Raw genomic sequence first — 13,381 nt, forward strand, 5'->3', positions numbered from 1 at the left:
TGTTGTAATTTTTCTTTGAATTTCACTTCAATTTAATCCTTTTGATATGCCCATGATTTGGTTTTGTTAACTACTAATTCCTTAGGAACTGTAAGTACCTCCCCCGATATGTACGTCTATATTGGTTTTGTATTTTCTGAAAATTCAGAGCATGCACTGAGCTGAACATATGTTGTTATTTTCTTGGTCTTCCACCCTAGAAATCAAAACTATGCTAAATCTAGTCCCCAATGATTTGCATTATTAAAAGAAAATGGGCAATTGATGTGGGTGGTTGCGAATCCATCTCAAGGAATAAGGTCATAAACTTGCCAGGGCAAAACACAGTTTCAATAATTCCAACCTGGGTTCAACCCCTTAGTTGCTATGGAACAGATCGGACATGCCTAACTTAGGAAATGTGTAAAGAATTTAGAAGCTCCAAAACTGTTAACAAGTAAAAACACAATAATTAAAAAATATCATAAACAATTTCTAAAGTAATAAAAATTGTAAAGAGCAATATTACATTATAACAGCAAGTAGGAGGAATCAGACATATCAATTTATGAAGAATTAAGGCAACAATCAGTAGGAAACGGTAAAGTGGCAATCAGATGTTTCTGCTAAATAAAATGAACTATGAGTCATGGCTGCTGATTGTGAAGCTACATCCTGCTGCCTAGGGCAAAGAGGAGGACTCCTCTGCCATGTTTACCAGCACCGTAATGGTTTATCATACAGAGGACTGGGTGAGGGAGGCGGCGCTCCCAGACCTCACGAGAATGGAATGTTGTGATTTTGGACTGACTCCATCCGTGGCATCCGTGGCACTAATTGGGTAACCCCATGTGCGCTCTCTGCAGTCAGCTATGCAGCACCGACCGGCACCCACCCTCTCACTAGTGTGACATGAACCACAGCCTTGAACAAGACAAGGTGGGTGTACTACAAGTTTGAGCCCTCCCACTGTCTAGCTCTCCACATTCAAGGTAGATAGCTGTCATTACGACCCCTCGCGGTGGCTCAATGTGTTCCACCCCGCTGAATAATCATTTAGTTGTCAACCAATGTGTAGTATCCTGTCCATGTGAATGTCCTGCCATTATCTCTCCCCACTGCTCAGCCAGTGTGAATGTGCTTTGTGCTGCATGGAATGTTGGGGTGATGATGCGTATTGGAATGTTAGGTGCCTGTGATGTGTAGCGTGACAGTTGGAGAATGGGCTGAGAAGCAGGCACTGCTCCTGGTGGGGCTGCTACACTAGAACACTTCTACAAGTAACTTACTTCAATAAATCCACTTAAACTACATCCTACCTGCGTGGACTTCATTACTACATTATTTTGGCTACGAGTTGGTGACTACCTACGTATTACAACTGGACTACATGGACCTGGAAGCCAAAAGAAGACCTGAAGATGAAGCTACAAACAGAGCCTACAGATGCTGGCAACGCAACATACATTACCAAGAGGAGTTATCCACTGAAAAGAAAAAACACTCAAAAGAAACAATGGAGTCCTACACAGATCAGTAAAGACATCCACGAAAAAGCAAGGATTACTTCACATACTACAAAAGATGTCCACAAAAAACCTGTGAAGATGAAGCACTACGACACTCAGCCCCAACAGTGTCATCACCATCTGACAGCTCTAGCCCAGGCGTGCTGTGCTCATCTGGATTACATACTTGGGACTTTGAATTTTTACAAGCTTTGGGACGCTTTCCAGCATGTACGTGCTGTGAGCCACCCGGCACAGCGCATCGTGCCTGCCGCCATTTTATGATCTTTCTTTCTGGTGACAATCTCATATTCACCCAACAACTCATGGACATGATCACTTCCAATGCCGGTCGGCAGACAACCCAAGTCTACCAGGGGGACTTCAATCTCCACTGGAACGATCAGAAAGACACAGTGGTGAATAGCCTCAAAACTTTCCTTAATGCGCTTGACCTCACCCAAATATGCGATAGACCAACACACGACAAAGGCTCTATACTCGATCTCATCATTGCCAAAGAGAACTCAACACAACTGGAGGCGATTCAACCCTGCGACTGGTCTGATCACCACATTATCACCTTCTTTATCAATGAAAAAGTTAAACCTATCCCAGTTCAACCAATCAAAACCAAAACATGGAAAAGGGACTTGAAGAACCTTAACCCCTCTACCCTGCCTCCCCACATTGGCAATCTCCTCCTTCCCCCTTCAGGTGCCTCGGATGTTCAATCACTGATGGACCACTACCTTGACTCTATGAACACAGTAGTCAATGAAGTCGCCCCACTGCAACTGAAGAGAGTCTCCACCAAAACTTCTAACCCCTGGTATGATTATACACTCAATGACGACAGGCGTTCTATGCGAATGGCAGAGCGCACTTGGAGATCGGACCCTTCAGCACTACACCTCAAAAGGCTTAAGAACAAGAGAAACGCCTACTTCAGGAAAATAAAGCGCACAAAGGCGGACTTCTTTAGCCGCCAGCTGGACCAAGCAAAAAACAGGCCAAGAAAGCTGTTCGAACTAATCAAGACCCAAACAAAGACTCAACCCCTACAATCAAACAGCACAACAAGCGACACCCCACACTGTGAAGCCTTCTCTGCTTTCTTTAAACTAAAGACTGACAACATAAGAAATGACCTCATCATGGATGTAAGTCGATTCCCCAACGCCACCAGAATGTCTTACCCTCAACCTAAAAACAAGGCATCTTGGCTGCACTTCGATACCTACTCGGAAGAAGCAATACGCAAACTGCTCTGCACCTTGAAGCCCTCTAATCACCTCACTGACCCTCTACCTGCTAATGCTGTAAAAGACTTCATCCCCTTGCTTCTCCCTCTCTGGACCAAAATCATCAACAGCTCCCTGCAACAAGGCCTCATTCCGGACTCCCTCAAGGTGGGGCAAGTCACGCCTATACTCAAGAAACCTACAGCTGATCCGTCTGACCTAAACAATTACCGGCCCATCACCAATATCCCCACCCTGGCCAAACTGCTGGAAAAATGTGTCCAACTACAACTAACTAAACACATTGACCAATTTGACCTCCTCAACCCTCATCAATCAGGCTTCCGAGCGAAACATAGCACGGAAACAGCTATGACACACATAATTGATGACGCCCTCCAAATTCTTGATCGTAATGAGTCCTGCCTCCTCATCCTTCTTGACCTCTCGTCAGCATTTGACACGGTCAAACATGAGAACTTGCTGGAGCTGCTAAGCACTAGAATGGGACTATCGGGAACTGTTCTCAAATGGTTTTCGTCCTTCCTTCACAATCGGTCACAGAAGTTCAAGATCGACAATGTGCTATCCACACTTGTGCCTGCAGATCTAGGTGTTCCACAAGGATCCTCCCTCTCCCCCACACTGTTCAACCTCGTCATGGAACCGCTCGCCACCTTGCTCCAAGCTTCCAATGTCCAATTCCATATGTACGCCGACGACACACAACTCTACCTAAAGCTACAATCCCCGGAAGATATCAAACATCTGAACTCCACGCTTATTAACACTCAATCTTGGCTGGCAGATAATCACCTCAAACTAAATGCTCTGAAAACCGAGTTCCTACTCATCTCACCCCCGGCGAAAATTTCCATCACCCAAACATGGCTCAATAACCTAACAGCACTCAATGTCCAACCTACCATCGTGGACTCGGCGAAATCCCTAGGCATCACACTCGACGCCAAGCTCAACATGCAGCAGCACGTTAGCAAAGCCACAAAAGCAGCTAATTTCCAAATCAACACATTGAGGAAAATTAAACCTTTCCTCCCTGCCGAAGACTTCCAAACTGCTGTACAATCTCTAGTCATCCCTCGAATAGACTACGGAATTGTGGCCCTCAGCGGACTCCCGCTATCCACAACTGCACCCTTAAGAGCCTCCCTGAACGCTGCAGCAAGACTCATTACTGGCTCAAGAAAACATTTGCATATATCCCCAGACTTAAAGTCTCTAAAATGGCTGCCTTTTGAAGCCAGAATACAGCTAAAAATTGCAGTTATGACACACGCGGCCGTGCACCACAATGCACCCAACTACCTCGCTCAAAAGTTGTCTATCTCAGGAGGTTCGAGGTCCAATAGAAGTACAAAAAACCTACTCCTGAAACCGCGTAGATTCCGGAAAGAGAAAACATACAAGCGCTCCTTCTCTGGAATGGCACCCAGGATCTGGAACGCGCGCCCGCCTGAAACTAGGCTGATCTCCTCCACTGCACTCTTCAAGAAAGAGGTGAAAACCATCCTTCTGGCCAAGATCTCCTGAACATGAGTGGTACTGTATCAGAGACTCTGCATTGCTTTGTATCACTGTTCACCTTGTCCGCTGGCACTTTACCTCTAACTTGATGTTGTCACTACCAATATATGACACACGTTGATTCACTCTCCAGATGCCCCCACTCAGTGTTCTCGCTTCACTAAGACTTTGGTATAAGCCATCCACACACCCAAGGTGCACCTCTATAGTGGGATCAATGACTTGTACCGTCTTATATTACTTGTTTACCTGATTGTATATTGTTATGTTTTATGTATGTTACTATTATCCCACCATGTTATTGACTACCATACTACTCCCATTATCTCTGTTCACTCCTACTGCCCCAACCCTGTCTTTGTGAAGCGCTCTGATATCTGTAAGGATCTTGTTCGCGCTATATAAAACTTTGAATAAATAAATAAATAAATAAATATAAGGTATGGTGTTGTAAGGGGCTATTTATCGGTGCTGACGAGAGGCAAGGTTGCGTCTTTGCTGCTTGCAGTGCGGTGAAGGGGAGTGTTCGGCACACGCGGTAGGCGACTTGCCTTTGGCGAACTTCTTGACTATTACTTATGTCCCTTTTTAGGTCGAGCAGACTACTCTCAATGCGTGAGCATTGAGAGTCTGCTACAGACCTAATGTGGCCCGTATTCAGGAGAGTGGACAGCTACCAGACGCGCGCTTTGACGAGGTCAGATTTCACCTCGGGAGCGAGCGTCTGGTAGCTGCGCATGCGCGAATCAAATCCCTTGCTCACACACACACAGGCAGCCCCCACCCCTCTGCATGCACGCACACACACAGGCGCGCGCATGCACACGCAGGCATACGACACACATACAGGCACACATACAGGCACACTATCCCCTACCTCGCATTCTCTCTCAATCACACAGTCACGCATGCGCACACACATTCCCACACGCACACACGCGCGCACACACTCCCCCTCCCCCACCACTCCCAGGCATACACACAGGCACGCACGCACGCACGCACTTCACTTCAGCCCTGGGCCCCACTCACCGACTGCGCTCTTCCGGCGGGCTCCTCTCGCGCTCCGCGCCTCACGGCGCGTCTCGTCTCCTCTTCACAATCGGGGCTCCCTCAGGTCCGAGGAGCCCCACAACAGACGCCACACTCCTCCTTCTCCCCGGCCCCCTCCTGGGGACCCGGGCTGATTCGGACAGGCAGGGCGCTCCATGCGCCGGCAGCTCGCGGACCTCGGGAGGCGGGACTTCCGGTCGGCCGCAACCGGATTGGCCGGCCGGCCAAGAGCTTCCGGGTCGCCGCGGGACTTGTTTGTTTAATGAGTTTCTCTCGCTGCAGGCACGACATGGGCTACTTCAGCTGGTTTCACTTTGTGCTGGCGAATCCATTGCTTCGCCTCCTGTTCTGGTGCGGATACCGGCCCGGTGCGTTGGTTAGGTCACAAGGACCGATCTAGGATGGTTTGGAGGGTGACGGCGCACACTTTCATCATTATTTTTAAATTACTGCAGGGGCGCCGTGCTTTGTATTAGCACTGCGCCTGCTTTTATAAAAAAAAATTCTCTCCTCGGAAACGTGCCTTTGTGCCGCCATTCACATGTTAAATTATATACACGGGTGCCGTACTTTTTATTTTAGCACAGCGTCCGCTTTCAGCATTATTTTTAAATTACTGCACAGGCGCCGTGCTTTGTATTAGCACAGCGCCCGCTTTTATATTTTTTACACATTGTGCTCACGAACCCATCGCCTCTCCTCGTTCCTGTTGCTATGCGGGCTCTGATCAGCTGTTTGATTGTCCTAAGCTACTCTTCGAATGCCCAGCTGCTCATCCCCAGGATCCACTCATTTGCTCCACACTTCAGCACATTTTGAAAAAGCCAATCAGGAGGGCACTGTGGGTGGAGCTGCCATGCTTTGCCTGGAGGCTCTTCACAGAGCAACGATTGAAACTACAGTCATCATCCCGCTGCAGCTTCAGTGTGGGTCTACCTGTAGGCCATTTCAGAGGGTGAATGTACAGGGTCCGAAGCTACAGAAGTCCTATATTGTGATATTAAAGTCCACAGCTGAATTTGGTAAACTGATTCAATAATGATATACTTTGATATACAAAAATGAAGTGCAGAAATCTTGTGCCACTGTTATAAAATAAATCATTTATTTTCCAGTACAAGCACATTTAATATTTCCCTTCAAAAACAAGAAAACATAAAAATAATACTTTGGTAAAAGGATTTGCTATTTTGTATAGGCACACTTGTGCTCTGTTTCCTATAACAGTTACATTTCATTGGAAAGATGTCCGCCAAATGTTAATATACATGTGTCATCCTAGTCCTCTTACTGTGTATATTATAACGCATGCTGTGCTGTCAATCGGAGTGCCGCTCACTGAAAAAAAGTCCCAGGAATGTATAGAATAACACTTCGCTTTAGTCTTTACTGGCCGAGGGTGGAACTTTCTAAACGTTTCTTTGACTGTGGAGACATTTTATTAGGAAGTGATTCATCAGTTCCTACTTGTTGGGTCTCGCTGGTAATGCATCCAAAGGATGCATGTGTCCAGCTGGCTGGGTCTCGCTGGTAATGCATCCAAAGGATGCATGTGTCCAGCTGGAGACGTATAGTTATCAGTCTGGGGGTAAGCAGGGACAAGAAAGTGGTCTGCGCTTTTTTCCTGGATTTGTGTGCGCGAACGCGCACGTTCCGTCCTGCGCCGCGCCGTGCACTTCCCTCCCATACTCCCAGCAAGCCAGCCTAACGCGCATGCATGCACACAGACACACACACGCGCGCACACGGACTTACACAGACACGCAGGCACCCAGACAGGCACCCAGACAGGCAACCCCCTCCTCCTCCCCCACAGTCACACACGCATACACACAGACTCCAAGACACACGCACGCACGCATACACAGCCCGCCGCCGCGCGCGCACACACATGCCCCCCCCGCCCTCGCAGGCCAGCAACAAAGCGAAGCCCCACTCACCGGCTTCCTTGGTGCAGCGGCTCTCACCGGCAGCAGGACTCTTCCTCCCTTCTTCGGCACCGGGGCGCAGAGTAGGCTCCTGCCTGCTCCGGTGCTCCAAACAATCGCGGCTCTTCCGTGGGAGGCGGGGTAGGCTCCCGCCCTCCTACTTCCTGTTTCCGGTTGTCCCGCCCGGCCTGCCTGACTTCCTGGTCGCAGGCCGGCGGCGCGAGCTCTGGACGGACTGCAGCACGCGAAGATTTCCCTGCCCTCGCAGTTGTTGTAAGGTAAGAGAATACTGCAACGAATGCTTAACTTGTTTAAATCGGGGGCTCTAACATGTGTATCCTTGTGTGTTTCAGTTGCCATTGCTTCTGCTTACAGGTTTCAGAAAATCATGAGTTACGTGCCAATGCCAAGCGCGCTTTTCCTGTTTGGTCATTTCTTCAGTAGGCTTATGGTGTTTATTTTGATTTTGATTTTACTGTGCAGTGTTGGAACCTTTTTTCGAAATTAAGATATAAAAAAAGACTATTATGGTGAGACGTTTCAGGAGGCTTGCGAATTCTCAGCAGTCATTGAAGAGAGTTTAGGAAAAGAATTGTGGCCTTTTAGAGTAATGAGAATTAGCTTCAAGGAAGAAGTTGATCCAACTAAGTGTTCGTCCTTCACGAAGTTTGGCATTCATTTTCACCCATTATGAAGTTTGGCATTAATTATTCATTCAATGTTGTCTCTGCTAATTAGCTCAGGGACCTCCGCTCCGTAACATTTTGTGAACCCACAGATTCGCAAGCAGAGGACGGGGAATAGCGATTCGATTGAAGTGCACCGGTTTTCATAAGCACTTTGTCCACCTTGCACGCCTGATGCCCATCTGCTGAAGTAGGAGTCCAAGCACAATCGGCCCTTTCTATGCCCCAGCACCACATGACTACTCTGGTTCAGCGCGTGAGTCTCGAGCCTTCGTCAAATCCACCAGTCAGAACGGAAGCGTATAACCCCCTCACTAATGGCCGCCTTTCCTCATTCCGGGTAAAATGTGCTCACCACGCGCACATCTAATGAACGCATTCGAGCGTCTGGCAAATACTCTTACTGAAATCATCAATCAGCGATTTAAGCCGACGAGCTCATTTGGTACAGCAGAGACCCAGTTAAAGCTGTTACTTAAAGCAGTCATTTCAAAGCGCCTTCCCCCCCTGCCATATGCTCGCCCTCAATTTATGAATGGCGATAACATATCAAATGCAGTTAAGGAGCTTTTCCGTTTGCATGAATTCTGAGGGCTTGGTGTTTCGTATCTCCAGCGACCATGTAAATACAAAACATATTGCTTTACAAATGCTATAGGTATCATATTTGCGAAAGTTATAACTATTGGCATTGTAAATGACAAAGCTATTAATTTAGCTATTTAAAAAAAAAAACATAAATAAAAACTTTGCCATTTACAATACCAATAGCTCAAACTTTCCTAATGCGAGACCTATTGCATTGCAAATGCTTGTTTTAGTTGCTATAATACTCACACCTCATCCGGCAAGATTGGAAGACACTTTGTGTTCTATGGCGTGTGACACTTCTCTGGGCTGGCAGTGCACATTGGTACATAGGTTCATGGGACTTGGTCCCAACCCCACACAGCAGCATGCAATGGGCTTTTTATAGAAGGGGAGGATGGGTTAAATAAATCTGTTAATATTTATCTTTTGCTTCCTCTTCTATTACTTCCACCTATCTTTCTGCTCTCTCCTCTTTGTTCACTTCATTGAATTTATTCTGTTGCATTTGTGTTCCTCTCATTTATTTTCTTTTTCGGGTTCACTTTGTTTTAGCTTCTTTCAGGTAACCATATTTATGCCTTTGTTATATAAGAAAGGGGATATGTAGTATCCTGTTCATGTGAATGTCCTGCCATTATCTCTCCCCCTGCTCAGCCACTGTGCTGCATGGAATGTTGGGGTGATGATGCCAAATTGGAATCATCACCCCAATTGGAATGTTGGATGCCTGTGAGTTGTAGTGTTACAGATGGAGAATGGGCAGAGCAGCAGGCAGGCTGCTCTGTAGTGTAGTTCCTATCTTCCCAATAGGCTCTGCGCATTGGAATAGTACCTACAGCAGTAAAGGCCTAGGCCAGACGTTAACTAGGTCTACTACTGTCGATACTAGACTTAATTTTTGGGTTTGCCAGCTAAGCTCAGAGTTCGCTAGAAACTTTCTCGAATGTTCAGGAAAGAATTACCTCCCCTGATTAGACAAGAAGGGATTTAGTTTCTGACAACCATAGAACATGACAACTTTGCTCTCCCCTAATCAAGAGTCAATCTCAAGAGTCGTGTGAGCACAAGGCAATTATTTTACTCAGTCAGTACGTGCATTCTTAGTCTCATCAGAATGTAGAGAAAAGGAAGAGACGGGCGTGTTCAATAAAAGATGTTATTTATTGATCAGTCTCTTTTCTCGTACAAGAGAAATGGATCGATATTATTGCAATACTTATAGTTAAGTAAAGTGCATACATTAGAAGCAATAGTATAAAATAATACTGTAAAAACATTGATATGGTTTCTGAGCCATATGATGTTTAAAAATGATTAAAATATATTTACATACACATATACATTTGACTAAACGTACTCAACTGGTGTTTCTAAATACGCCTACCCCGTGTACCTGACCTAAGTCTAATGCGTGGGCGGGAATAGAAAGTTACAGTTTAAGTTAAGTTTGTTTTTGCCAAGTGAATAACTAAAGAATTCTCTGTGAGGGGTTATTCAGTTCTGTACCTGGAATTTAGGATGAATGAGGAATGGTATCTCTTTCTCTGCTCTCGATATTCCAGGCTGCCTGCGAGGGCTGCCCAGAAGCGCCGGTGCTGGGTCTCTCGGCTTGAGATAGCAGCGCGTCTCTCAGCGCGTCAGGAAGGCGGGGCTGCTGCCAGCGGGGTCTGCTTCTGCTCTCGGCTTCGGCAAGTATGGCTGCTCCGTCTTGTCACCACACGTGTGTTTGCATAGGGCAAGGTCGGCAATATTTATACCTTAAAGGTGCCGAGATTGACGTAAGGATGGACATAGGTACGTCAATAAAGATGTCATACGACTTGCTCGTTAGCACATTCTTTTGCAAAAGTTCTCTGTGAAATCAAAACAATGGCCGCACGGATTTTCCAGGTTGTCATAGGTTTGATTTGTTATGAGAACGTCGTATGCCTTATCAGGGGCTGGAGGAATGTCGCTTGTCTAATTAGATCTCAAGCGTTATGACCTAATCAGATAACACGTTCCTGTGCCGTAGTGTGACTGCGTCAGATAACGGTATCTGCATCATGGGGGTTTTCTTGCCTCATGGGCTGACTGTTAGTTAACTAGCTAGGTAGTTTAACCAGAATAGGGTCAGGAATAGGGGGACTGATTCAGAACCTATAGAAATACACGACACCCACTCCACGCTAACTATGGTCATATCTACTAATCTATGCATAGTATAACATAGTACAACATACTATAGAGTATAGTGTATACCTTACCACCCCAAAATACATAAATGCATTTCGAAATTTTCAAATATACTGAAAAATTGCAGTCATATATATTGTATGCACTTAAGCTATGAATTAAATGCAAAAGTAAACACGCATTGTAATGCATTATTGCTTTTTGGTATATGAGAAATACACATGAAATGGCTCTTAATATAGCTATACAGAAAGGAAAGTCGAGACCATTTCATCACATAATAAAATATTTGTGAACATACCAGCGGGCAGCTAAAGTCTATATAAAGTATCTAAAATAGAAATCTTAGTTCTCTAGGAATAGTTTCTTACTTTAAGCAGAAGATCAGTGTCCCGGGGAAAAAATATATAGAAAAATATTTTAAGGGGCTTGCTGAAAAAAGTTGCTGTCCGTGAACTGGATTGTAATTGTTCATGTGACTTTATTTTTTTTTAAAAGTTGAAGGCCGAATTCAGGGAACGCCGTGTGCGAGTTTACTCAAAAGTCTCTATTTCTGTTCCGGAGAGAACATCATATCATTCAGGCTTTCGAAAAAACTGTCAACAGCTTCATGGGAAAGTTCCACTAAGTCGGAAATAGGGGTAACCATGCATTCGTGCGCATGATTGTCTCCATTGACATTCTGATTTGCATTGCTGACAGAAGGTCGTACCTGTTCGATGCTGCTTTCATCTTGAACTTCACTACTCTTCAATCGTAGTGGTGAAGATTCCAGGAATGCCGTCATCAGAATTGGCAGCCTTTGAGGGCAGCACAGTGCGTGAACCTTGGTAGGAACCAACAGTGTATCTGCATCCACTGGCGCATCCGATTGTAGCGTCAGACAGGTGTCTAACACGCATTCTTCTCCGCATAGCAGACACCTTAGTACAGGTAAAACACACCTTTGCCACATTGGTCGAAATGATAGAAACCAAGTCATGTTTAGGTCTCTAAGCCGGGAGAGTCCCAGGATTTTTTATATCCGGTCCCGGTATCCAATGGCTAGGATCGTATCTTCCATTGTCGCGAGAGTTTGATCTGTGACATGGGTTGCCATAACGAAAAATAAGGACTAGGAATAGGATTCCTGCAATTAGTCCCAGGATCAGGGGAAGTCCGCCAAAAATCGAATGGACGAAATCTGGAAAAGTACCCAGTATGGCTTTGAATGGTGTTAATGCCATCGAAAATACTGTCTTAAATACCTTTGAGACCCCAGTGGTATCAGAAATATTTAAGATTTCGCTCAGGATTTCCGCGAAATGTACGGGGGAATTAGTCGATAATAATGTATGTATCTCTGCAGTCGTCCTTGCGACTTGTAGATCATATGTTTCTTTTGATGACGTGAGCCTTGTAGGCGTCTGTAGAAGCACTGTTTTCATTCTGCTTAAAGTATCTATTCGAATAGAAGTAATTTTCAAACCGGGCCATGCCCTTGCCTCCCTGTCTGGTAAGGAGCTGGGGAACAAAGAACGTCCACAGCACTTGACCTTCGCCGTCGTGGTGACAAGATAAGGAGTCCCGGGCATAAGACTACAACATCTGCGGTCTACAATAAGAATGTAACTCCCATTATAGAGTCTTTGAAAGAATGGTTCTATTTCAGTTGCAGGTGCGCCTTGCTGGTGACATGAAAGGTTGTATGAATTCCCTTCACAGGCTCCGTGCAAACTAATTCCGTTACACAGAAGTGTGCCGCTTAGTGACATAGCACAATTGTTGCCACTAAGAAACACTTTCTGTCCTTTATTACTGACACATGCATGTGAATAGGGCAGGTTCCAAGTTGTTTTAAGGTACCCCTTTCCCAATTTCTCGTACATGCCAGCCTGTATATATTTTTGGCAGTATTGAAACCTGAAGGTTGAGATTGGAATATTTATGATTCCGTGGATTATCCATTCACTGACAGGTCGTTCTGACATTGTCATCGGTAATCTTTCTAGTTTTTCAATGCTCAAGATTGTATAATCAGCACCCTTCTGTGCCATACCGATTTGTCTATCAGTAAGGTTAAAGATTTGGAATAGTGACGTTGTGTTGATTAAACGCCAAGGCACATAGCCTGAACGCAGATTTTGTAACGTCCAGCCAAGCTGTACAATAGAGCGCAATTGTGACTGACCATGTTGTAATAACAGTAAGTCTTGCGATAATATATCGATTGCTGAAGACACAATGCTGTCCAATGAAAATATTCTGGAGGACAGAGTCATTAACCCATTGTCTACTACAGAAAGTGATTTTTCCAAATTAATACGATCAATTTCACGTATTCTCTCTGCTGTTTCAATTTGAGTAACCTTCCAGGCCTCATTGTATGCTGCATATACAGAGGCTGCTATGAAACGCTTTTGACGCTGTTTGCGTGGTCCCAGTATGAAATCACGCAAGTCAGCACCATCAGTAAGTAAAGTTAGGTGTTGCTTAATTTCAGGCAGTGTGGAAGACTGTAGCCATTGAAGGCATAATTTGCCCACACTGTAGGTTGTTATTATCCCTGGGTGATGTCTTTGGGGATATCTAGGGTCTGGCCTGGTCATTTTGAAACCCTGTGTTTTATTCAGGAATCTATCTTGACAGTGATTTGTATCTGTGGGCCAGATCAACCATTGTTTCCAATCAGG

Source organism: Lissotriton helveticus, chromosome 3_1, assembly GCF_964261635.1.
Source record: "Lissotriton helveticus chromosome 3_1, aLisHel1.1, whole genome shotgun sequence".
Lineage (NCBI taxonomy): Eukaryota > Metazoa > Chordata > Amphibia > Caudata > Salamandridae > Lissotriton > Lissotriton helveticus.